General features: G+C 38.8%; 1 long non-coding RNA gene across 1 annotated transcript; it reads left to right on the top strand.

The window, feature by feature from the left end:
- Positions 1-521: 521 nt before the first annotated feature.
- LOC123484384 lies at positions 522-23,717 on the top strand. Its single transcript, XR_006658513.1, has 3 exons — positions 522-564; positions 724-811; positions 23,685-23,717. It is a non-coding gene; the product is annotated as an uncharacterized LOC123484384 (long non-coding RNA).
- The last annotated feature ends 220 nt before the right edge of the window (positions 23,718-23,937 follow it).

Here is a 23,937-nt window from a genome sequence, read left to right as displayed (position 1 = left end):
GTTCGTTTTGGAACCAGCAGCGCCCTCGTGAGTAAAGGGCGCTCGAGCGTAGAATTGAAATTGAGACCGTTGGTCAAAAGACAACTGAAGCGGGAAGCGCGGATGGTTGGAGAGACGCGACCAATAAGAGATGACTTGCAACTGATTGACGTGAAAGGTGAGTGAACCTTAGCTATTCGCTAGCTAAGATAATAATTCATCAAACTACTATCAAATAACTAAAAAACAATACATCATGTAATGTACTCTTGGTTTTTCATTAGCTAGCCAAGCTACATAGCCTGTAATGTTAGCTGGTAATTGTTGTATAATTGTTGGTACGTTTTAGCTAACGTTAGCTACAGTAGCTAGCTAGTTAAAGTTACTGTAACGTTAGCTAACTTTAGCTAGCTAGACTCAATATTGAGAAATTGTAGTCATTTAAACCCATGATATACTTTCTCACCATCTCCTTCCATCCTCCTCCCTTTAGTACCTGGCTTATCCTGCCCCTGTCCAGTTAAGTGGTGGAGAGTTTGGGAGCTGTGAGCTCTGATAGAGAAATGTATCAACCACCACGAACAGGTAACACACACACACACACACACACAGATGACCCAATGTAGATTATGTTCGACTTGACAAAAAGAAGAATACATAAAGCAGATCAGATTAGTTAGATGCATTTGATATTGAATACTCATGTTGTTTATGTTGTGTTTGTGTCTAATTGATGTCTTTCAGGTTGGTGTATTGGGGCGGATTGTTCTGTCCTCTGTATTTCAGACCAAAGCAAGACAATGTTTAAAGCTCACTATGGATCTACTAACAGGTTAGCCTCTAGAAAGTCTTTGGATGTATTTGAAGTGTGATTATAGTGTGTTCTGTGTTACTACTTTGTCAATCCAATACTAACTGAATGGTGAATGAATGTATTTACAGTGAATCAATCAATCAATACAGTTTGATTATAGTGTGTTCTGTGTAATTCCTTTGTCTTTTCCAACACTAACTGAATGGTGAATGAATATATTTGCAGTCAATCAATCAATCAATACAGTGTTTGAACAAAATTCAACTCCAGTTGAAGAACTGGGACAAGCTACAAATCTCATTGTGGGGTAGGCCACATGTTATGAAGATGGTTAAAGCTCCTAAACTGAATTACATCATCAGCATGTTTCCATTGTCCATACCTGCCTACACCTTTAACACCATAGACAAAATGATTCATTTGGACTATTAAAAGGGCCAGGATGAACCAAGCTAGATTACAGGTAAAGATTTAGAAGGGAGGATTAAAGCTCCCTAACATGTAATTATAGCAAGACGCCTTTATAACTGCCCAAATAGACTCTTTATTGAGAACTCTAATAGGCCAATTTGGGTTGACATGGAAGAAGAACTTAATGCCCCATTTGGAGCATCATATTATCTGAGTCAACACTTAAATGTGGGACTGCAGAATCCCATAATGTCCCATAATAAGAAATATGGCGTCAGATAAATAAGAGACAGACATCTTCACCTTTCCTGACAAGCTCTGCTTCTTTATGGAACAACCATAAATACAAATTAGGAGGAAAGGTGGTTGTCTGGAAAGAGTGGGATAGGTTTTGTTTTAGCCTCAACACTAATACATTTCACTTTTGCGCTATGTGTCAACTTTAATTTGAGTGTGGCTGTGGAAGACTGGTCCCTTGATGATGTCTGCAAGTGGCTGAGGACCAATGATCTCCATGATTCCATCCCATCATTCCAAGGTTCACAATCGACGATCTCATGGACTTGCTTAACAACTCTGCAGTATTTGAGGAATGCATTAGATGCATAAGCTCTGAGTGGATGCTGGAGCATTACCGTGTGAAATAATTGGGCATGGTCCGGCCAATTGAAGTACCACTGAGCAACAAAGAAGGTTATAAAACAAGGTGATTTCAATACAGCTACATGGTCCCCAGGGTATTTGAATATAAAGAGACATGAGACAAAACAATGGACCTGTAGAATGGAATAAGTTATAAGACTTCTATGTTTCATTTCATTTGTCAGTTCTTCCAGCTAATGTGAGATGTTTAGATGACATAACATTTGAGGACACATACTGTAATTTAGCTGGCCATCTTTTCCCCTCCCTTCCCTTCTAAGTTCAAGTTGGTTTATTTGTCATATACATGGAGTTAACAGTGCAATGAAATGCTGACTAGCAGGTTAACCTCTTGACAACAACAATAGAACAAGTCAGTAGCTAAGTTAATATAAAGAGTAATACAATAGTAATAAACCCTGCATTCATAACTATCCTTAACATACCTTGGGTGTTTCTGGGATAGAGGGTTGATATAAAAGTCAATATAATCAGCAATACAGGAAGATTCTGAGACACAATCACTTACTATTGGTCAGCCGTAGGGAACCGCCAACGTCTCAGGAGATATGTATTTTAGGCAGTAAGTAAAACTGCCTAGGCCTTGGAGAATCTGCCCCAAAAAGATAGACCATCTGTTTATCTGTAATGTACATATCCTCATATAGTGTACTCACTATCTCCTGGATTAATCTTTGTGTTTTCCGGTTGTGTTGAGTGGGACAATGGAACATAGTGTTTACCATTATCCTATTGTCTATTGGCTTCAAGAAGATATGCACTTTATCCATTGCAACAATCTGAGCCCCCTTATCTGCTGGTTTAATCACTATATTCTGATTGCTGTTCAATGTTTCTAGAGCTTGATTTTTTGAAAAATGTGTACGGTTAAGCTGATATACAGGTCTGGTTCTGAATTGTGAAAAGGAAGCCACATCCCTACGTATAACAGTCTGTATAGTTTCTGACACTGACTCCAACTGAGGTTCCCAATGTGAGGGGTTTGGAAATAGAATATGAGGAAAATCTGTTTCATAATCAAAATGATCTTATAACTACAATCTTCTATGATGGAAGTGTAGATCCCTCCGGAGCTCCCCGCAGTCCACCTGTTTAGGAGTTGGTATGAAAGTCAGTCCTCTTTCTAGAACCTCACTCTCGGCTTGGTTGAGCCCAATGGGACATTGCTGGTCAACACCTCAAATCGGTTGTGAAGTAGTATGGACATATTGATGGAACAAGGTCACTAAACTGGTGGTTAGACAGGGTAGATCCAAGAACAGGCCTCTGCTGTCATCTAGAGGGCGTTTCTCTGTACTGCTTGACGCATGGAGACTCAATGGAGGCACAGTGCAAAGTGCTCAAAGTAAGGCCCAAACAATTGTTTGTCAGGCTGGGATCTATAAAGCAGTATGTTTTTCAATTAGATGCCAATGGACCTGTAGAATGGAATAAGTTATAAGACTTCTATGTTTCATTTCATTTGTCAGTTCTTCCAGCTAATGTTATGGTAGTATTGTATGTATCATTATGGCACATGTAGGGAGATGCCAAAGGTAAAATGTAATAAACATGGTTGATATTGTATAATTAAGAAACATGCTTAAATAAGAAATATAGACATTAAGTGTATGCTATGTTTTAAATGAATGCATGTGTTCTTTCACAGAGGCTCTCAACAGTGTGCATTACATTAGTTCTTTTTTAAGAAGGGGCCTAAGCCACGCAGCCAATAGAATGATAGAATGAGAGGCTTCATATAGAAAAAAGCATTCATGACCTTTTGGAGTGGACATTGTGTGACAGTTGGATGTTGAAAAAGAAGGGTGGTGCAGAACTAAAATAAGTTAGGAATTTGCCATAAGGGGGTAACTGAATATGCCATGGAGGTATGTTTGTGCATTTGTGTATGTGTATAAAAGGGAGCTCTAAGCCAAAGAGAGACCGCCGTTTCATGGAACTGCTCGGCTTTTGTTATTAGATAATAAAAGTCTAAATTCTTAAATTCACAGGCTCTGATGTCTTGAGAGATATTTTTGAGTTGATTATCTAGTCAAATGTTTCTACAACATAATTGGCACCCCAGATGGGACTTGATAGGGATCAGTGACGGTATACATTTGCAGTTGTGAAACGGCTTGGACGGACCATACAAACAAAAGCGGCCGCTTTTAAAAGGTAAGCCAAGTTCTTACTAATATAGTATAAACGTTTGTGTGGTCCGATCCGGGGCTCGGCAACATCTAAAGAAATACCAAGTAGGTCTCTACAAATTTAAGAACCAGAAAGTTAGACACTAGGAGCTTTTGAATTTAAGAATACATGTTGCTGTTGTTTGTCTGAACCGTCTGTTCAAGTGATTTGATTCATTTGATTCATTTGATTCATTTGATTCATTTGATTCATTTGATTCATTTGATTCATTTGATTCAGTTGATTCATCTTGCTGATCGCTTTGTCTGGGTCATTTCGACACGGGTGGTTGTACGGCTGGTTGAGCGATCAGACAATAACATGTTAAGTCCTGCAGATACCGCTTTTAGACGTGTTGGGGGAGTGAATCGTCTTGAGGACTGCTTAGGTAGGCAGAAATCCTGGGTAATGCCGCTTCTTTTTCTGTGTTGAGGAAGTGTAACAGAAAAAATAGGGCAGAATTGACAGGTCGCTTAGGAAAGCGTAGTAGAAGTCCAGGTATGTTGAGGAAGTGTAATACCTAGGGGGCTAAATAAATAGAGATCTTGTGGATACCGCTTTGGAGAGCTAAATTTAGCATTCCACTGGACTGAACGGACAAGTGGCTACTTACGGATACCGCTCTGATGAGAAATTATTTGTTGGAGGTCTGCACAGGTAGGTAGGGAATCATCCTGGGTTGTGATGATGCCAAAAAATTAGGTAGGGTCTATCAGGTAAAAAAGTTAGGTCATCCTGAGTAGGTGAACGGGTTAAATAGCTACAAGGGCTTCAAAATATAGAGAAAGTGTTAAATAAGAGTAGGTCTGCTCATCTTGTATGGTGAATGGTTTGCTTGTGCGGCTGTGAGTCATTCAACTGTCTGATTCATTTGGGCACAAGTGGCTGCTCATCTGTGTGAGTGAGAATAATAAGAAACCCTCTAAGTAAATAGCCTTTCTGTAAGGAAAGGAAATCTATTTGAGGTTGTTTGAAGCTTCTGTCTGATGGAGAAAGGGTGTGCCCAATCTCACATTAGGAAAGAGAAGAATAAATGGTGCGTGGATATTCATTGACCAACTGAGTGTAGAAAATTCACGTTACCAGGAGGGGTAGAATAAATCCTGTTGGAGGAACAGGTCACGTGTATCAGTGTGGTCATATGACGTCTATGCATTGTATTTTGATAAATCTGTTAGGGTATGTTTCTGACGATATATTTAGAAACTTTAGAGGTAATGCAGTATTATGATAAATTGACTACGTAAAATAATAACTAGGATAGGGTTAACATTCCAAATTTGGGCCCTTTGATAGAATAAAATATTCCTGTAGGTTATACAGAGTAATTAAGGGCGTTTAAGAACAACATAAATATGGAATAAGAGTGGTATAATGATGTAAATTAGTCACACTCTGAAGTTTGAATGATGAGATATAGAGGTGTGTTTGATAATTATATATACATTGAAATAATAAGCTTTTCTTGTAAATTATATCTTGGAGTTTCGTACAACAATGCCTGTCATAGAATTTTGTAAGATCAGGGAATAGTGACCAGCATATATGATTCTAGGAGGATTCTATGACTGAGGGAAAGGATTTGGGTAATTTGTTGTTTGTTCCGCTGAGACTAGATGGTGATTAACTGATTTGTGGCAATAAAGAATAATTAGAAACATGAATGGTTTGGTAGATATGAATAAATTGGAATATAATGAATTTTATGTGAGTGTGGTAAATACGAGGGATTGGATAAAATTATAGGTGTTGACTTGCTCAAACAGGTAGACAGATGTGGAAATGGGAGAGAGTACATAGGACATGTGGTAGAATTAAGCATTGTAATAAACTATCTATTATTTCAGAAGCAGATATATAATTCATTTGGTTAGGTTGTTAGATCTGTTTCCAAATCAATGAATGTGGGGTTTGACTTGTTGACTGCTAAGTTGATTACGTTGCGCGTGTGAGATCTGTGTCCTTCAAAGCTATTTTCTGATAAAGTGAGGTATGTGCCAGATACTAAAACTACTGACCATTATCATTGGAATAAAGGAGGATTAACTTGTCATTTCGATAAAGCATAGATTCTGCATCGCTGAACAGAGTCTAGGTTTTCTAAGTATATTTTAGCTATAGTTGTGGGTTGTTTAGATTGAAGGAATAGTCAGGATAAGATTGGAAGAAGATCTAGTAGCCTGCGTCTTTTCGGACTGAAGGACTCACTTATTCAACGGGAAAGGAGGAGTGTCTATAGTCTAAATCAGAAAGGACAGTTACATTTGAATAGCGGACTGGCAATTTGGATAAGAGATTTGGCCATAATTTGAATTGTTTAGGTAGACTGGAATGAAAGTAAGGTATTTTAATATTATGAATATACATATATTATTAGTTATTGTTGGGATGTGAATAGACTTTACTAATGCCATGAACTAGTTTCCGGTTAAAAGAGAGTCATACTTGTTTGACTGTATCAAGCTGAAATAGTTATTTAAAGAAAGTTTGAATAGTTGAATGGAAAACATTTATTTGACAAAATTCTAATTGTTATTACTTTATTCTATGGTTTGCGTGACATCAGTAATGTATGCGAATAGTTGAATTCTAGAATGATAATGTATTCTCGTTACGTGAATTAGGGGATGCAAGAAGCTTCTAGATTTGTTGAATAAACAAACTTATATTTTAAACTAAAGTAATGCAATAGGCTACAATTATAACATTATCAGAAAAAGGCACTATACGCTCATCTGTGGTCCGCTGTAGCTCAGTTGGTAGAGCACGGTGCTTGCAACGCCAGGGTTGGGTGTTCGATTCCCAAGGGGGCTAGTATAAGTATAGAAATGTATGAGCTCACGAATTGAGTGTCGCTTTGGAAAAAGAGCATCTGCTAAAATGTTAACGGGTATGGAGAGGAGAGTACGTGGTAGTCATTGAATAAGGTTTTGCTAGATTAAACAAATGACAATAGTGGAATATGTCTATAGATAAATTGGATTGTGATAAATTGATTATTTAAATATATGATGGTGAACTACAGCAAGTGTTTGGTGTTACTTGTAGCTTACTTAGCAAGGATAGTAATTCATTCTGTAATGGCAGGGTGATGGTTTAATTGTGTGGCTATGATTTTAGTTGATTACTAGAAATAGGATATAGTTTACGACGCATGGAGAAGTGAATGTCTTATATGGTAATAGATCAATTGAACCGAACATGACGTTACTACGGCAATTTAGGATTGTTAATGTTGTTAAGTTCGGGTTTTAAACCCTATGATAGAGGTAAATGCAGAACGCTGTTTAAAGGTGGTTTATTAGGTCTTCTAGGAAAAATTGAATAATTTCCATTTTTGTCTGTGGATGTTGGACATTGGAGCTTGCTGAAACGTGAGAGCGCTATAAGGGACATTATGGGTTACGTTAGGTGTACAAGGATCGCGTATTTTGTAGGAAGTCAGAGGAGGTTGAATATTATGACTGTAAGTCGCTTTGGATAAAAGCGTCTGCTAAATGGCTTATTATTATTATTATTATTATTATTATTATTATTATTATTATTATCGGCAGGAGATTGCTAGCTAGTTAGTGGTGAGAGCTAGTGTGGTTTTCGTTGGGTGACGTCACTTGCTCTATGAACTGGAAGTAGATGCTTTGTGTGGCACTGGTGGAGCGACGGGTAACAGTGCTTCGATGGTGAATGTTGTCAATGTGTGTAGAGGGTCCCTGGTTCGAATCCAGTGAGGGACAGAAAGCAAATCTTTTACATTGATGTTATTGATGTGAATTACTGGTTTCATTGATAACATTATAGGGAAGATGTCCTACCAATCTATGTCGAATAGGATAACATAGTAATTCTAAATGGGAGTTTTCTTTTAAGGATTGATGGGAGTCTCCTATAACATTAGGTTAGGGGTAAAGTGGGACGACGTATCAAACAATTTAAAAATCGATGCTGGGGTTAATGATTGTTGATGAGATAGGACTGGGGATATATGTATGATGTTTTTTGTGTAATTACTGTTTTTTGTGTAATTACTATCTTTGGATTGTTGATTATATGTTAACGACATGTATACTTTCTCTTCCAGGAACATGGGGATTTCTTTATTGGGAGGTTGAAAAAGTCTGTCAGCTAGGGTGGAACTAGTTAGTAAGTTTTGTTTTTAGGTTGTCATAGGGAGCTACCAAAATAAATAAGGTCTGGCCATTTTTGTTTGTTTATTGTTTTACTATATGGTGTTCAAATAACCACAGACAAACTACTTAGTATGAAATGTTAGTTGTATAGGATTTTTATTTCTATTTGAGGTTTTTTGACAGGATGGAAGTGAAATATCTTAAAGGGGCATACACATGTAATTTGGGTTTTATTTACTGAGGGATAAGTAAATATGTGTGATTTATTTTGAAAAGAGCTGTACTAAGGAATTACAACATTTATGAAAGGTTTTGATGGTTGTTAGAAGTAGTATACTATAGGATGAAACAATTCATTGAATGATTTCAATGACCTCTGAAATCTGTCCTGGCTTTATAGTGTGACCTGATCACCCGCACTATGAATTCTAGAGGCATGCTGAATTAAGGGGTTAGATAAAATAAGGATAATTGTGAAGAAGTTTACAAATTGGAAAAATCCTATATATAAATTAGTCTAAACAGGACAAGGATGTAGTAAGAGAGTTAGTCCTGAAGGAGAAGTATTCCTTGAATAGTGTTATGGAATACAGTTAAGTAAAGATATGCTCAAGGGTTGTCATTTTAAGGTTAGTTATTATGTTAGGTTTGATAGGCAATATTGTTTTTTTTTTGTTTTTTTTTGTACACATGAATCACGAGGTGATGTATGTGTCCAAGGGGGAAGTTGGGATTACAGAGGTTTTAATGGTTTATTATGGTTTTGTGGGGAAATATGCAAGGTGTATTAAGGATGTGAGCAGTAGTAATAATGTGTTATGGGTTAGGTTAAATCATTTTTGTTTTTGTGATAGGAGGCATGGTGTAGAGGTGGTCTGTCTATGAGATAAGTGGACTACAACAAGCTGGAAGTGGGTGTGCTTCATAATCTCAAGGCTTCTTTTGACGGATGAGAGGACATGAGTAGCATACTGTGTCTCACCTAACATAACAATGTTCTTAAGATTTTCTTTTCATGGGTGAAGATAACTATGCCCAACTGAGTAGGATAATCTGAGTATTTTCTGTGCCCTGGAGACTATGTGATGGCAAAAGACTACAGAAGAAAGAGCTGGAAAGACCCTATGTGGAGGGGCCTGTACCAGGGGTTGTTGGCTACCTTAATGATGGTAAAACTGGTGGAGACAGATACTAAGATTCATGTTTCCCACTATAGGAGTGTTCCAACCTCAGCCATGGGGTAGCATTGTTGTTTTTTTGTGTGTGTCTGTGCTTGTGTCTTTGCAGCAGTAACTCTGAGCTTCCCTATGGGAAGGCTGATAGAAGGACACTTTTCACAGACCGATGTCGATAGATTGAGAGGGATTTTGGTTGATCCGGAGACCCTAGTGACGGGGGAAGGTTAACAACAGAAGTGACCTACATATCGTTGTCCAGGTTATACCAACGATGGTACTGATAGAGGGGAGTATCGGGTATCATCTTAACCATTGTACCAGAGTGAGAGAACTGATGATTGAGAGATTCCAGACCTCCAAGATGCACCAGATATCCTTATCATTGATTTCTATGTACTTGACTAGTTACCTGAGAATAAGGGGAATGGAGTACTGATAATAATAATAATAAAGAGCAGAAGAACAAGACATAGAAGGGATATAGGCAGGAGTAGAATGTAGATTCTTGCACAGGCAGGAACCATAACTAAAAATACAGGAAGGGATCACTATTAAAATACAAGGGTTAAAATAGTATTGGTGTGTGAGAAACCAGCACAAAGAGTATGGGGAAGTCACATGGGGTAGTGTGACCTTAAGGTAATGAAAGAAAGAGACAGGTGAATCATAGACATAAGGAAAACAGTCCAAGACTTAGATAAACAATTTGATGTAGTATTTGGTGTTAGATTTCCAGGGGAAAGTGTTATTAGAAGAGAGAAGTGTAAGCAATTGTTAGAATAGGAACAAGGAAAGGGAAACACCAGAGTAATGTCAAATAGAGTATGAGCAAAAAATATAGGAACGTTACAATAAAACAATTGGGTTATATAATTTGGAAGAATTCAAGGGAGAATGTGAAACATAATGATTTGTCATGTAGACAATGTTAATAGGGATGTTTTGGATTGGAAATTAACTCAACTGAACTGTTATGATCTGTCCTTTCCTGAGGTTACAACGGATGGTGTCGTAATGCATTGCAGAGATCAATTGGCCCAGAACGGTGTAAACCTCAATAAAAAACAAAAATCCTTTACTCGGCTGAAGAGGAACAACAAAGGCGTTGAAGAGGTTCCTGTCTGACCCACCTCTGCCCTGAATCCAGCATCAAATCAAAGCAATCAAATGCCTTCTCTTTTGTGCTTTTTCATTCAAGAATGTGAGGAAAGAGGTCTATGCAAATGCAACGTTCTTCCTAGTTTGGGTATACTGGTTTGCACATGGACAAAACAGGATGATGGTGGAGGTGTGGTGGTTCAGGTGTGACATTGAAATTGGGACATTGCTATGGGTAATCCAAGATGAACTATGAAGAACATAATGAAGAACATAATGAAGACGCCAGAAGATTGAGTGCCGGTAGAGGAAGGGAGTGTTAGTTGAGGTAGTATGTTGATTAAGGAGGTATTATACACTACTAAATTTATAGTAATTTGGACAATGCATTAGGGTACTGATCTGATGTAATTCTTGTTATGAGGAAGTTAATGCTAGAATTATTATAACATACATGTACAATCGGCCAGTATCGATATGTGCCAAGGTGAGAGTTTTAACTTTGAATGATGGAACAAAGGTGACTAATTAAGAATTGTCATTCTAAAGTTGTTTTGGGTAACTAATTTGATTATGATTATAAATTATAAGTGGACTGACTGATCTGAATAACTTATTAATATTAATGCTTAGTGATGTTGACATGGCAATTACTTGATTAGATATGGATATTGATTATTTTGATTGTTATAATACTTGGGATATGAGTGATTAATCTTTGTATTGATGGGACATTGATGGAATGTCCCATAGGGGGGATTTATGGTAGTATTGTATGTATCATTATGGCACATGTAGGGAGATGCCAAAGGTAAAATGTAATAAACATGGTTGATATTGTATAATTAAGAAACATGCTTAAATAAGAAATATAGACATTAAGTGTATGCTATGTTTTAAATGAATGCATGTGTTCTTTCACAGAGGCTCTCAACAGTGTGCATTACATTAGTTCTTTTTTAAGAAGGGGCCTAAGCCACGCAGCCAATAGAATGATAGAATGAGAAGCTTCATATAGAAAAAAGCATTCATGACCTTTTGGAGTGGGCATTGTGTGACAGCTGGATGTTGAAAAAGAAGGGTGGTGCAGAACTAAAATAAGTTAGGAATTTGCCATAAGGGGGTAACTGAATATGCCATGGAGGTATGTTTGTGCATTTGTGTATGTGTATAAAAGGGAGCTCTAAGCCAAAGAGAGACAGCCGTTTCATGGAACTGCTCGGCTTTTGTTATTAGATAATAAAAGTCTAAATTCTTAAATTCACAGGCTCTGATGTCTTGAGAGATATTTTTGAGTTGATTATCTAGTCAAATGTTTCTACAACAATGTGAGATGTTTATATGACATAACATTTGAGGACACATACTGTAATTTAGCTGGCCATCTTTTCCCCTCCCTTCCCTTCTAAGTTCAAGTTGGTTTATTTGTCATATACATGGAGTTAACAGTGCAATGAAATGCTGACTAGCAGGTTAACCTCTTGACAACAACAATAGAACAAGTCAGTAGCTAAGTTAATATAAAGAGTAATACAATAGTAATAAACCCTGCATTCATAACTATCCTTAACATACCTGGGGTGTTTCTGGGATAGAGGGTTAATATAAAAGTCAATATAATCAGCAATACAGGAAGATTCTGAGACACAATCACTTACTATTGGTCAGCCGTAGGAACCGCCAACGTCTCAGGAGATATGTATTTTAGGCAGTAAGTAAAACTGCCTAGGCCTTGGAGAATCTGCCCCAAAAAGATAGACCATCTGTTCATCTGTAATGTACATATCCTCATATAGTGTACTCACTATCTCCTGGATTAATCTTTGTGTTTTCCGGTTGTGTTGAGTGGGACAATGGAACATAGTGTTTACCATTATCCTATTGTCTATTGGCTTCAAGAAGATATTCACTTTATCCATTGCAACAATCTGAGCCCCCTTATCTGCTGGTTTAATCACTATATTCTGATGTTCAATGTTTCTAGAGCTTGATTTTTAAAAAAAATGTGTAAGGTTAAGCTGATATACAGGTCTGGTTCTGAATTGTGAAAAGGAAGCCACATCCCTACGTATAACAGTCTGTATAGTTTCTGACATTGACTCCAACTGAGGTTCCCAATGTGAGGGGTTTGGAAATAGTATATGAGGAAAATCTGTTTCATAATCAAAATGATCTAATAACTTAAATCTTCTATGATAGAAGTTTAGATCCCTCCGGAGCTCCCTGCAGTCCACCTGTTTAGGAGTTGGTATGAAAGTCAGTCCTCTTTCTAGAACCTCACTCTCGGCTTGGTTGAGCCCAATGGGACATTGCAGGTCAACACCTCAAATCGGTCGTGAAGTAGTATGGACATATTGATGGAACAAGGTCACTAAACTGGTGGTTAGACAGGGTAGATCCAAGAGCAGGCCTCTGCTCTCATCTAGAGGGCGTTTCTCTGTACTGCTTGACACATGGAGACCCAATGGAGGCACAGTGCAAAGTGCTCAAAGTAAGGCCCAAACAATTGTTTGTCAGGCTGGGATCTATAAAGCAGTTTGTTCTTCAATTAGATGCCAACTAATATTCATACAGGGACAATAGGTGGGGCAGGAGGAAGAATGGTGTTCCTGATTTTCAGAAGAATTCCCCTTATTTCTTTAAAGCTTCAGATTGAGATTGTTGTTATTCTCCAATATGTTTTTCTTCAGTGAGCCACTCTGGATTCTCCAAGGGGAATACTTCCTCTATTCTCCACTAGAGAGTTGTAGCTCCATGCTTTTTCTGGGAATTGTCCACTGTTGGTATACATTTATTTGGTCCCCAAAATACCAAAATAAAAAGGTGTATTTGTCTAGTTTTACCTGAGTCCCCAGTTAGCATCCATGTGGCTCATTTAAAATTTTCAAAAAAAATAACGAATACTCCTGACGTTTCACCACAATAGGCTTCTTCAGACAGTGGACAGAAAGTAGCCAAACAAAGCCAAAGGAGAGTGATGAGCAGCAGCAGCATCATCAAACCAGCGAGGCCGCCGGCAAGCCCAACAGTGATGATGCTGCCGAGCTCCAGTTAGCTCCGTGTGCAGAGCCTACCCACCCTTCCACAAGCACCGCCAGGATAATGGCTCCACAGCCCCCTCCACCTCCGACTGTTCCTGACTATCTTGGAACAGAGGTGCCAGCCCAGATTAGCCTAGAATCCTACCGTAGCCGCAGGTTTTCTGTCCAAAAAACCTTAATTTAATAGCAACTGGTTCATAAGAAGAGAGTGTCTGGAATACTCGCTTACTGAAGATGCTGCATTGCTGAAAGTTCTGCGTGGGGTCCATCTATTGGGAGATGGCTAACTAGTCTGTATTTTCCACTGATTCATATGGATGCCAGTGCTCACATTGGCTGTAAAAGTGGGTAAAAACAGAAAAGCATATAACTGTAGATTTGTGGTCTTTACTCGGGTGTGTTTCAACAGGGTGAGGTCAGAGAGATGCTTCCAAGTCAGTATTTTTCTGAACTCATAAAATCCTTTACACAATCTGATGGGATGAATGTTCAACCCCATTAAAATGACCATAAAGTATATATAGTACCTTTAAGTTAAGACCTCACATATCTGTTCATGGCAAAGCAGTTCAATTAATGATATTAATTGATTCTTAAAGAATATAACTTATAAATCATGAGCCTCATCTTGAGGAGTCACCTGTGACAGTATTCATAAAGAGTAGGAGTACTGATCTGGGACCAGTTTTTTCTTTTAGATCATGATGAATAAGATTAAATGGACAGGGGGGACCTGATCCTAGATAAGCAATCCTCCTCTGGGACACTGCATGTATGAAACCGAACACATAGTCGTAGTCTAGTTACAGCAGGTGTTTACTGCCATCTAGTGGAAGATACCAATAAAACACTTTATTATCAGGATGGGGAGACGGCTGAGCTGAAACTGAAAGTACAGGATCCATTTGGAGATGATGGAGCAGAAAACACTATATGGAGAGAACTGAAAAATAAAGTAAGTATTTCTGAACAATAATCTGAACAATAGTCTATTCTAATGGACAGAGTAAGAGAATGAATACCTGGAATGAGATATTACTAGTTAGTAGAACTGCTACTTGAGCTTAGTTGCTGACAGACAGCAGTTTTCAAATTGGAAACTAATCAATAGGCCTTAGTGTTATAAGGTAGGCTATTATCATTGTCATTATGGAGACACCTATTTTACAACCCTTATTCCATGGAACATATTAACGCTGTAGAACTGATGCGCATCAAGAAATAAGGTGACAAATCACAGGAAAACTACTTTAGGCTCTCTATTCTTTAGGCTATACATTCTGTCGGAGGTGGTTTAAACTGCATTCTAATGTCGACTTTGCTCATGGAAAACCATATCATGCGAAGGTTTTTACACATGCTCTGTTCTTGGGTTTCATTCTTGGGATTTGTTATCAGCAAAATGTCTGGTGAAGATGGTGGAGGGGCTTTTCAATGATATGGTTTGATGTTTATCTCAGGGTTTCTCAATCCTTTTGTTCTTGCCCAGGACTTACACACCTGATTCAACTTATCATCAAATATTTTAATACAGTTTAATTGAGGAATGTTAACAATTATTATAGGCCTACAGTAAATAATTTTTTTGGAGAGAAAAAAACACTTAAATATACCTGGTTTCTAGTAAATTATAAGTTTAGCTAAAATAATATAAGAGATGTCTTGAAGAGGACTATAAAAAAAAAAAAAGGAAGCAAGATTTGGCACAATGTCAGGGAGTTACTGCAATCACATGCAACTGACTGTTAGCGCCACCCACTGGTTACTATTGGTATATAAAGGGGTGAGGCCATGACTGCAGTTGAAACTGAAAATAACAAAGTATCTGTACAGGGGCCATTTTGAGATGACAGAGCAGCTCATAGTTTAATCTCTAAACTGCAACGCAGTTTGAAAGTAAATTGAGTATTTCAGGTTAATAATCTAGAATAAAGGGAACATTTGGAATACACCAAACTAGTGTTGGAGAGCTGCTGGGCCATTCCTACCATGCAGAGCCTTTTCTGGCCCCAGGAAATATCACTTCTTATTTAGTGGAAAATGTGGATTCCAAAAGGCTTTTAAATATAAAGTCAGGTGTCCTTTCCCTTAAACTGGAGGGGGAAAGAAACGCACACCTGTTTAGGAGAGGTGCTGGGTAGCAGAGTAGATCACCTGTTTAGGAGAGGTGCTGGGTAACAGAGTAGAACACCTGTTTAGGAGAGGTGCTGGCTAACAGAGGAGAACACCTGTTTAGGAGAGGTGCTGGCTAGCAGAGGAGAACACCTGTTTAGGAGAGGTGCTGGGTAACAGAGGAGAACACCTGTTTAGGAGAGGTGCTGGCTAACAGAGGAGAACACCTGTTTAGGAGAGGTGCTGGCTAACAGAGTAGAACACCTGTTTAGGAGAGGTGCTGGCTAACAGAGTAGAACACCTGTTTAGAAGAGGTGCTGGCTAACAGAGTAGAACACCTGTTTAGGAGAGGTGCTGGCTAACAGAGTAGAACACCTGTTTAGGAGAGGTGCTGGCTAACAGAGTAGAACAGCTGTTTAGGAGAGGTGCTGGCTAACAGAGTAGAACACCTGTTTAGGAGAGGTCCTGGGTAACAGAGGAGAACACCTGTTTAGGAGAGGTGCTGGGTAACAGAGTAGAACACCTGTTTAGGAGAGGTCCTGGCTAACAGAGGAGAACACTAGTAAAAGAAAAGGAGAGGTTATTATTTAGGAGAGGTGCTGGCTAACAGAGTAGAACACCTGTTTAGAGAGGTGCTGGCTAACAGAGTAGAACACCTGTTTAGGAGAGGTGCTGGCTAACAGAGTAGAACACCTGTTTAGGAGAGGTGCTGGCTAACAGAGTAGAACAGCTGTTTAGGAGAGGTGCTGGCTAACAGAGTAGAACACCTGTTTAGGAGAGGTCCTGGCTAACAGAGGAGAACACCTGTTTAGAGAGGTGCTGGGTAACAGAGTAGAACACCTGTTTAGGAGAGGTCCTGGCTAACAGAGGAGAACACTAGTAAAAGAAAAGGAGAGTCTCACTCTATGAGCTCAGATGAAATAATGTAATAACCTGATGACCAACGTTTCGATAGACAGCAGTCTTCATCATTTACCTTAAAAATACCAAAATATGGATCCTGAAAGGGAATTTGATGCATTTTCATATGGGTTAAATGGAATAGTAACTGAAATCTGGACACTGACTGTAGGCCTGTAACCTAATATAATATGAACTCCTGCAGAATTATGGATTTCTGGCATTTAAATGATACAACAAATGTTAATGTTGTCTGGGGAACAGGGGTGGATACATGTTATTCATTTCAGTATCTCTTGAGATAATGTGAATGAGACTGTAAGGTGTTATTTTTGACACTATTATGCAAACAGTATTTTCAACCTTATCAACCTTATTAAACCGATCAAACCGATGACATTTGGACATTTTGCACAGGATCTGGCTGACTGGATGAAACTGCACAGGTGGCCTACTTTTTGAAGTGATTTGTTTGACAATCAGATGAAACATAATCACATATGATATGTGAAACTGAGCCTGAGCAGACCTCAGAAACATCTGTAACAGGGATAAGATGTGTACATGCATCAACTCAAAAACAGAATACTGAAGTATCCTGAATAATAACGGGATATTGGTGTGCATGTAAACGTGGTGGCTGGTACAGCAGGGGTTTACTGCCCTCTAGTGGAAGATACCAATAAAACACTTGATTATCAGGGTGGGGAGGCAGCTGAGATGAAACAGAAAGTAAATGTGTTATTTTCTACAGGATCCATTTGGAGATGACAGAGCAGAAAACACTATATGGAGAGAACTGAAAAATAAAGTAAGTATTTCTGAAAATAATCTGAACAATAGTCTATTCTAATGGACAGAGTAAGAGAATGAATACCTGGAATGAGATATTGCTAGTTAGTAGAACTGCTACTTGAGCTTAGTTGCAGACAGACCGCAGTTTTCAAAGTGGAAACTAATCAGTAGGTCTATGTGTTATCAGGTAGACTATTATCATTGTCATTATGGAGACACCTATTTTACAACCCTTATTACATGAAACATATTAACGCTGTAGAACTGATGCACATCAAGAAATAAGATGACAAATCACAGGAAAACTACTTTAGGCGCTCTAGAGCACGTTAGATACATTCTGTCGGAGGTGGTTTAAACTGCATTCTAATGTCGACTTTGCTTATGGAAAACCATATCATGGGAAGGTTTTTACACATGCTCAGGTCTTGGGTTTCATTCTTGGGTTTTGTTATCAGCAAAACGTCTGGTGAAGATGGTGCAGGAGCTTTGCAATGATATGGTTTGATGTTTATCTCAGGGTTTCTCAATCCTTTTGTTCTTGCCCAGGACTTACACACCTGATTCAACTAATCATCAAATATTTTAAGACAGTTTATTTGAGGACTGTTAACAATTATTATAGGCCTACAGTAAATCGTTTTTTGGAGAGAAAAAAACACAACTAAACCTGGTTTCGAGTAAATTATAAGTTTAGCTAAAATAATATAAGAGATGTCTTGAAGAAGCACTATAAAAAAATTTTTTAGCAAGATTTGGCACAATGTCAGGAGTTACTACAATCACATGCAACTGACTGTTAGCGCCACCCACTGGTTACTATTGGTATATAAATGGGTGAGGCCATGACTGCAGTTGAAACTGAAAATAACAAAGTATCTGTACAGGGGCCATTATGAGATGACAGAGCAGCTCATAGTTTAATCTCTAAACTGCAACGCAGTTTGAAAGTAAAGTGAGTATTTCAGGTTAATAATCTAGAATAAAGGGAACATTTGGAATTCACCAAACTAGTGTTGGAGTGCTGCTGGGCCATTCCTACCATGCAGAGCCTTTTCTGGCCGCATGAAATATCAGTTCTTCTTTAGTGTAAAATGTTGATTCCAAAAGGCTTTAAATATAAAGTCAGGTGTCCTTTACCTTAAACTGGAGGCAAAAGAAATGCACACCTGTTTAGGAGAGGTGCTGGGTAGCAGAGTAGAACACCTGTTTAGGAGAGGTGCTGGCTAACAGAGTAGAACACCTGTTTAGGAGAGGTGCTTGGTAGCAGAGTAGAACACCTGTTTAGGAGAGGTGCTGGCTAACAGAGGAGAACACCTGTTTAGGAGAGGTGCTGGCTACCAGAGTAGAACACCTGGTTAGGAGAGGTGCTGGGTAGCAGAGTAGAACACCTGTTTAGGAGAGGTGCTGGCTAACAGAGGAGAACACCTGTTTAGGAGAGGTCCTGGGTAACAGAGTAGAACACCTGTTTAGGAGAGGTGCTGGCTAACAGAGGAGAACACCTGTTTAGGAGAGGTCCTGGGTAACAGAGGAGAACACCTGTTTAGGAGAGGTGCTGGCTAGCAGAGTAGAACACCTGTTTAGGAGAGGTGCTGGCTAACAGAGGAGAACACTTGTAAAAGAAAAGGAGAGTCTCACACTATGAGCTCAGATGAAATAATGTATTAACCTGATGACCAACGTTTCAATAGACAGCGGTCTTCATCATTTACCTTAAAAATACCAAAATATGGATCCTGAAAGGGAATTTGATGCATTTTCATATCGTTAAATGGAATAGTAACTGAAATCTGGACACTGACTGTGGGCCTGTAACCTAATATAATATGAACTCCTGCAGAATTATGGATTTCTTGCATTTAAATGATACAACAAATGTTCATTTTGTCTGGGGAACAGGGGTGGATAAATGTTATTCATTTCAGTATCTCTTGAGATAATGTGAATGAGACTGTAAGGTGCTATCTTTGACACTATTATACAAACAGTATTTTCAACCTTATCAACCTTATTAAACCGTTCTAACTGATGACAGCAGGCCTTAGTGTTATAAGGTAGGCTATTATCATTGTCATTATGGAGACACCTATTTTACAACCCCTTATTCCATGAAACATATTAACGCTGTAGAACTGATGCACATCAAGAAATAAGGTGACAAAGCACAGGAAAACTACTTTAGGCTCTCTAGAGCACGTTAGATACATTCTGCCGGAGGTGGTTTAAACTGCATTCTAATGTCGACTTTGCTTATGGAAAACCATATCATGCCAAGGTTTTTACACATGCTCAGTTCTTGGGTTTCGTGAGTGTTAATTTTGAAAATGGAAGTTATGGAACTCCATCATGTGCTTCTGTTATGAGAAAAACTCCACAATGAAACTGACATTAAATGTGGAAAATGATAGATCTGTTGGCCATCAAGTAGCCTATTCATTGTTATGCCTGTCTAGGCTACTGTAGCCTGCCATTTTATACTATAAATATGTTGAAATGACTGGAGTCGTTGCAAATCATTTTGTGCCACTTGTGTAGCCAACCTGGAGCTGGCAAACAGATGTAATAAATAGCCTTTAACTTCAGTTTATTGTTGTTGGAGCCTTGTGTTATTATGTAATTATTAATGGCCGTGTTTAGTTCATTCAATTGGAAGTTATCAAGTGTCACCATGGTCACAGTTCTATCTCAATTGCTGATCAGATGTTAGAATGCATTAGATTGAAGGTAGCAGTCAGCCAGATTAGGCTACAGGTAAAAAAATAACCTGGCTGTTGTTGACAAGCATGGACCTATTCAGTTCATATCCATGTTATTAATATTTAATACAGATTGAAATTACGACCCCATCCTCAGTAGCCTATTCCAGCAGGCTACTGGGCAACAGAAGCACTTCCTACCTCAATATCGCCTTGCTGTTCATGTTAAATAAATTAATCTGTCAATTTGAACTAAGCAAGCTGCTAAATCATTCAGCTTACATCTTGCCTACATCTTGGCCAGGCTACTGGAGGCTATCTGAAATAAGATGTAGGCATATCAGGGTCTATGTTTTGGCCTAGTTTTCAGGGGTTGTGGGTGGGTTTTGAGGAGTCATTTGGCTAGAAAAAGCAATTGCATTAAATAACCTGACTGTTTGGATGTGTCTGTTAGTAAATGTTTTATTTCTGAGAGATAATGAATAAAAGAGAACAATGGACATTCTAGAATGAGTTGTCACTGTGTTCACCACAACCAACATGCTGCATCTCTGTTTAGGGGTCAGTGCTCTAAAATGAGTCTCTCTGGGGAGAGAGAGGAAGGGGGCCCTGCCTCTAAAATGAGTCTCTCTGGGGAGAGAGAGGAGGGGGGCCCTGCCTCTAAAATGAGTCTCTCTGGGGAGAGAGAGGAGGGGGGCCCTGCCTCTAAAATGAGTCTCTCTGAGGGACATGACACCAAAACTAAGAGGTGAGCTGACAATATTGTTTAAGAATTTATATTCCAAAACGCTATATGCAACAACAAAAAAATACATTTGTGTTTTTTCATCAGAAATGATTACTAATGGGTACCTTCAATATAACTGTTCTAGATTTTAGATGTGTATGAAAATGAGATTTTTTCCAAACACTATATATCCATTGTTTAGCTGGAATGTAATGTTCGTATCCTGTATATTTGACTGTGATATGTGGTTGTCGCACCTAGCTATTTTAAGATGAATGCTCTTACAGATGCCATATCTTAATTTGACCCAGTTTCTCACAGCAGGAAAATAATCCTGCAGCAACAGCAAATGTGAATTTTTATGTGGATTATAATTAAGGGGCATTTTTTGTAAGGGCTGATCCATTTTTCATTAGGGAAAATCAAGTCCGAAACTTTAAGTGGAAATTACCCACTTTAGAAGCCTTTATAAAGCCTTGTAGTGGTTTAATAATTTCTTTAAACAATAAAATCTAATTTACGAACATTTCTGAAAAAGGATATATAGCATTTTGGAATGAAACTCTTCTCATGTTTCCCCAACTGAGCTCAGAGTAGATGAGAGATGTATCAATCAATCAATCAATTTTATTTTATATAGCCCTTCTTACATCAGCTAATATCTCGAAGTGCTGTACAGAAACCCAGCCTAAAACCCCAAACAGCTAGTAATGCAGGTGTAGAAGCACGGTGGCTAGGAAAAACTCCCTAGAAAGGCGAAAGCCTAGGAAGAAACCTAGAGAGGAACCAGGCTATGAGGGGTGGCCAGTCCTCTTCTGGACTGTAATGTTTGTCTCTGTTGTGTTGAAGTCCAATCAAGCAGGAGAGACCAGCCTCCCCTGTACCCAGCTGTGTGTCTATGAAGAGTGACTGGTCTATGGAACTTCCTATGTACTTCAGAGAGGGAGACTTTTCTAGTGAACAAAGGTAAGAAGAACTCATGGGTCATGGTCAGTGAGTTAAACAACACTGTCTCTAGTAATTTCTCCTCTCCCATTTTCCCATTTATTTTTGTTGTTTTCATAATCCATAGGCTAATCCTTTTTTCCATTTTCATAGTCCTAAAACAATATTAAACTAACACAACATTCCCTCCCTGTGTGTGAGTGTGTGTGAGTGTGTGTGTGTGTGTGTGTGTGTGTGTGCACTCCCTGGATGAGGAGATGTAATCTCTATCCTGATTGCCTAGTTACTTTCACCCCTACCTACATGTACATATTACCTCAATTACCTCAACTACCTGGTACCCCTGCAAAACATTTATTTTATTTTATTTCACCTTTATTTAACCAGTTAAGCCAGTTGAGAACAAGTTCTCATTTACAACTGCGACCTGGCCAAGATAAAGCAAAGCAGTGTGATAAAAACAACAACACAGAGTTACACATGGGATAAACAAAAACGTACAGTCAATAACACAATAGAAAATCTATATACAGTGTGTGCAAATGTAGTAAGTTATGGAGGTAAGGCAATAAATAGGCCATAGTGCAAAATAATTACAATTTAGTATTAACACTGGAGTGATAGATGTGCAGAAGATGATGTGCAAATAGAGATACTGGGGTGCAAATGAGCAAAATAAATAACAATATGGGGATGAGGTAGTTGGGTGGGCTAATTTCAGATGGGCTGTGTATAGGTGCAGTGATCGGTAAGCTGCTCTGACAACTGATGCTTAAAGTTAGTGAGGGAGATAAGAGTCTCCAGCTTACTGGAGAACTGGAAGGAATGGCGGCCAAAGGAGGTGTTGGCTTTGGGGATGACCAGTGAGATATACCTGCTGGAGCGCATACTACGGGTGGGTGTTGCTATGGTGACCAACTTAAGTATTTTTACTTAAGTGCTTTACACCACTGCATTAGAAGACGGATAAATGTGTTGATTTTGAAAGAAAGACGGGCAGATTCTGCTAGGTAGGCTACGAACTATTATAAAGTTAGGTCGTCATCACAGTAGGTTTGAGCTACAGTATGATGACTTACCAACCTGATGGTCTCCGTTGGAAATGTTATGGAAAATGTTGTACACTCAGTGTATTAAAATATGTAACATAAACAACAAATGATATGCTCAGATACACAAAATACATCTGGTTTCAGATCTAGAAGATTCTCCTCTTCAATAGTAATATCATCAATTCTGACCAGTAACTTACCTGGGGTCAAAGGTCCCTGATTTATCACTAAAATGTATAGGATGATCCATAGAGATGTCACTCTTCATGGACAGATGACTTGGTACTGGAGAGACTGATCTCAGAGTTTGGTTGGAGATTCTGGAAAACATAATAAATGACCATGAAACTAAATTTTAAACTATATCAAAATTATATTTCAATAGATAAAATACATGACATAAAGCATTAAAATATATGCCATTACATAAATCAACAAACATGCAGCTCTAGCAGGGCAGGAATTTGACGAACTGACTTGTTGGAAAGGTGGCATCCTATGACGGTGCCACGTTGAAAGTCACATATGCATCGTTTTTCAAAACATAGTGAACCTGGAGGCAAAAAGCGAACCCCACATTCTAACTAAATGTTGTTTATTAGCACTCAAATCTATCAAGGGCATTTTCGGCACAATTTGGTGAAAGCCCCAAAGCGTTCAGAAAGCCTCTGATTCCCACCACTAGTGGACACCCCATGAGTGTCTTTCAGAACCCCTCCTAAAACCACCTGTTTCGTTTTGGTTGTTGTTAGTGACTCTTTGTTAGTTCCTTCTTCTGTTTGAGAGACAATGTTTTATTTATTGTTGAGGAACGTAACAATGTTCATGTGATTAAATTAAATCACCCGACTGTTTGGATGTGTCTGTTAGTAAATGTTTTATTTCTAAGAGATCATGAATAAAAGAGAACAATTGACATTCTAGAATGAGTTTTACTGTGTTCACCACAACCAACATGCTGCATCTCTGTTTAGGGGTCAGTGGTCTAAAATGAGTCTCTCTGGGGATAGAGAGGAGGGGGCCCCTGCCTCTAAAATGAGTCTCTCTGGGGGAGAGAGAGGAGGGGGGCCCTGCCTCTAAAATGAGTCTCTCTGGAGAGAGAGAGGAGGGGGTCCCTGCCTCTAAAATGAGTCTCTCTGGGGAGAGAGAGGAGGGGGGCCCTGCCTCTAAAATGAGTCTCTCTGGGGAGAGAGAGGAGGGGGGCCCTGCCTCTAAAATGAGTCTCTC

The sequence above is a fragment of the Coregonus clupeaformis genome, unplaced genomic scaffold (genome assembly GCF_020615455.1).
Source record: "Coregonus clupeaformis isolate EN_2021a unplaced genomic scaffold, ASM2061545v1 scaf0297, whole genome shotgun sequence".
Taxonomy (NCBI): domain Eukaryota; kingdom Metazoa; phylum Chordata; class Actinopteri; order Salmoniformes; family Salmonidae; genus Coregonus; species Coregonus clupeaformis.
The sequence above is the reverse complement of the archived record's forward strand: the minus strand, read 5'-3'. Positions and strand labels throughout refer to the sequence as shown.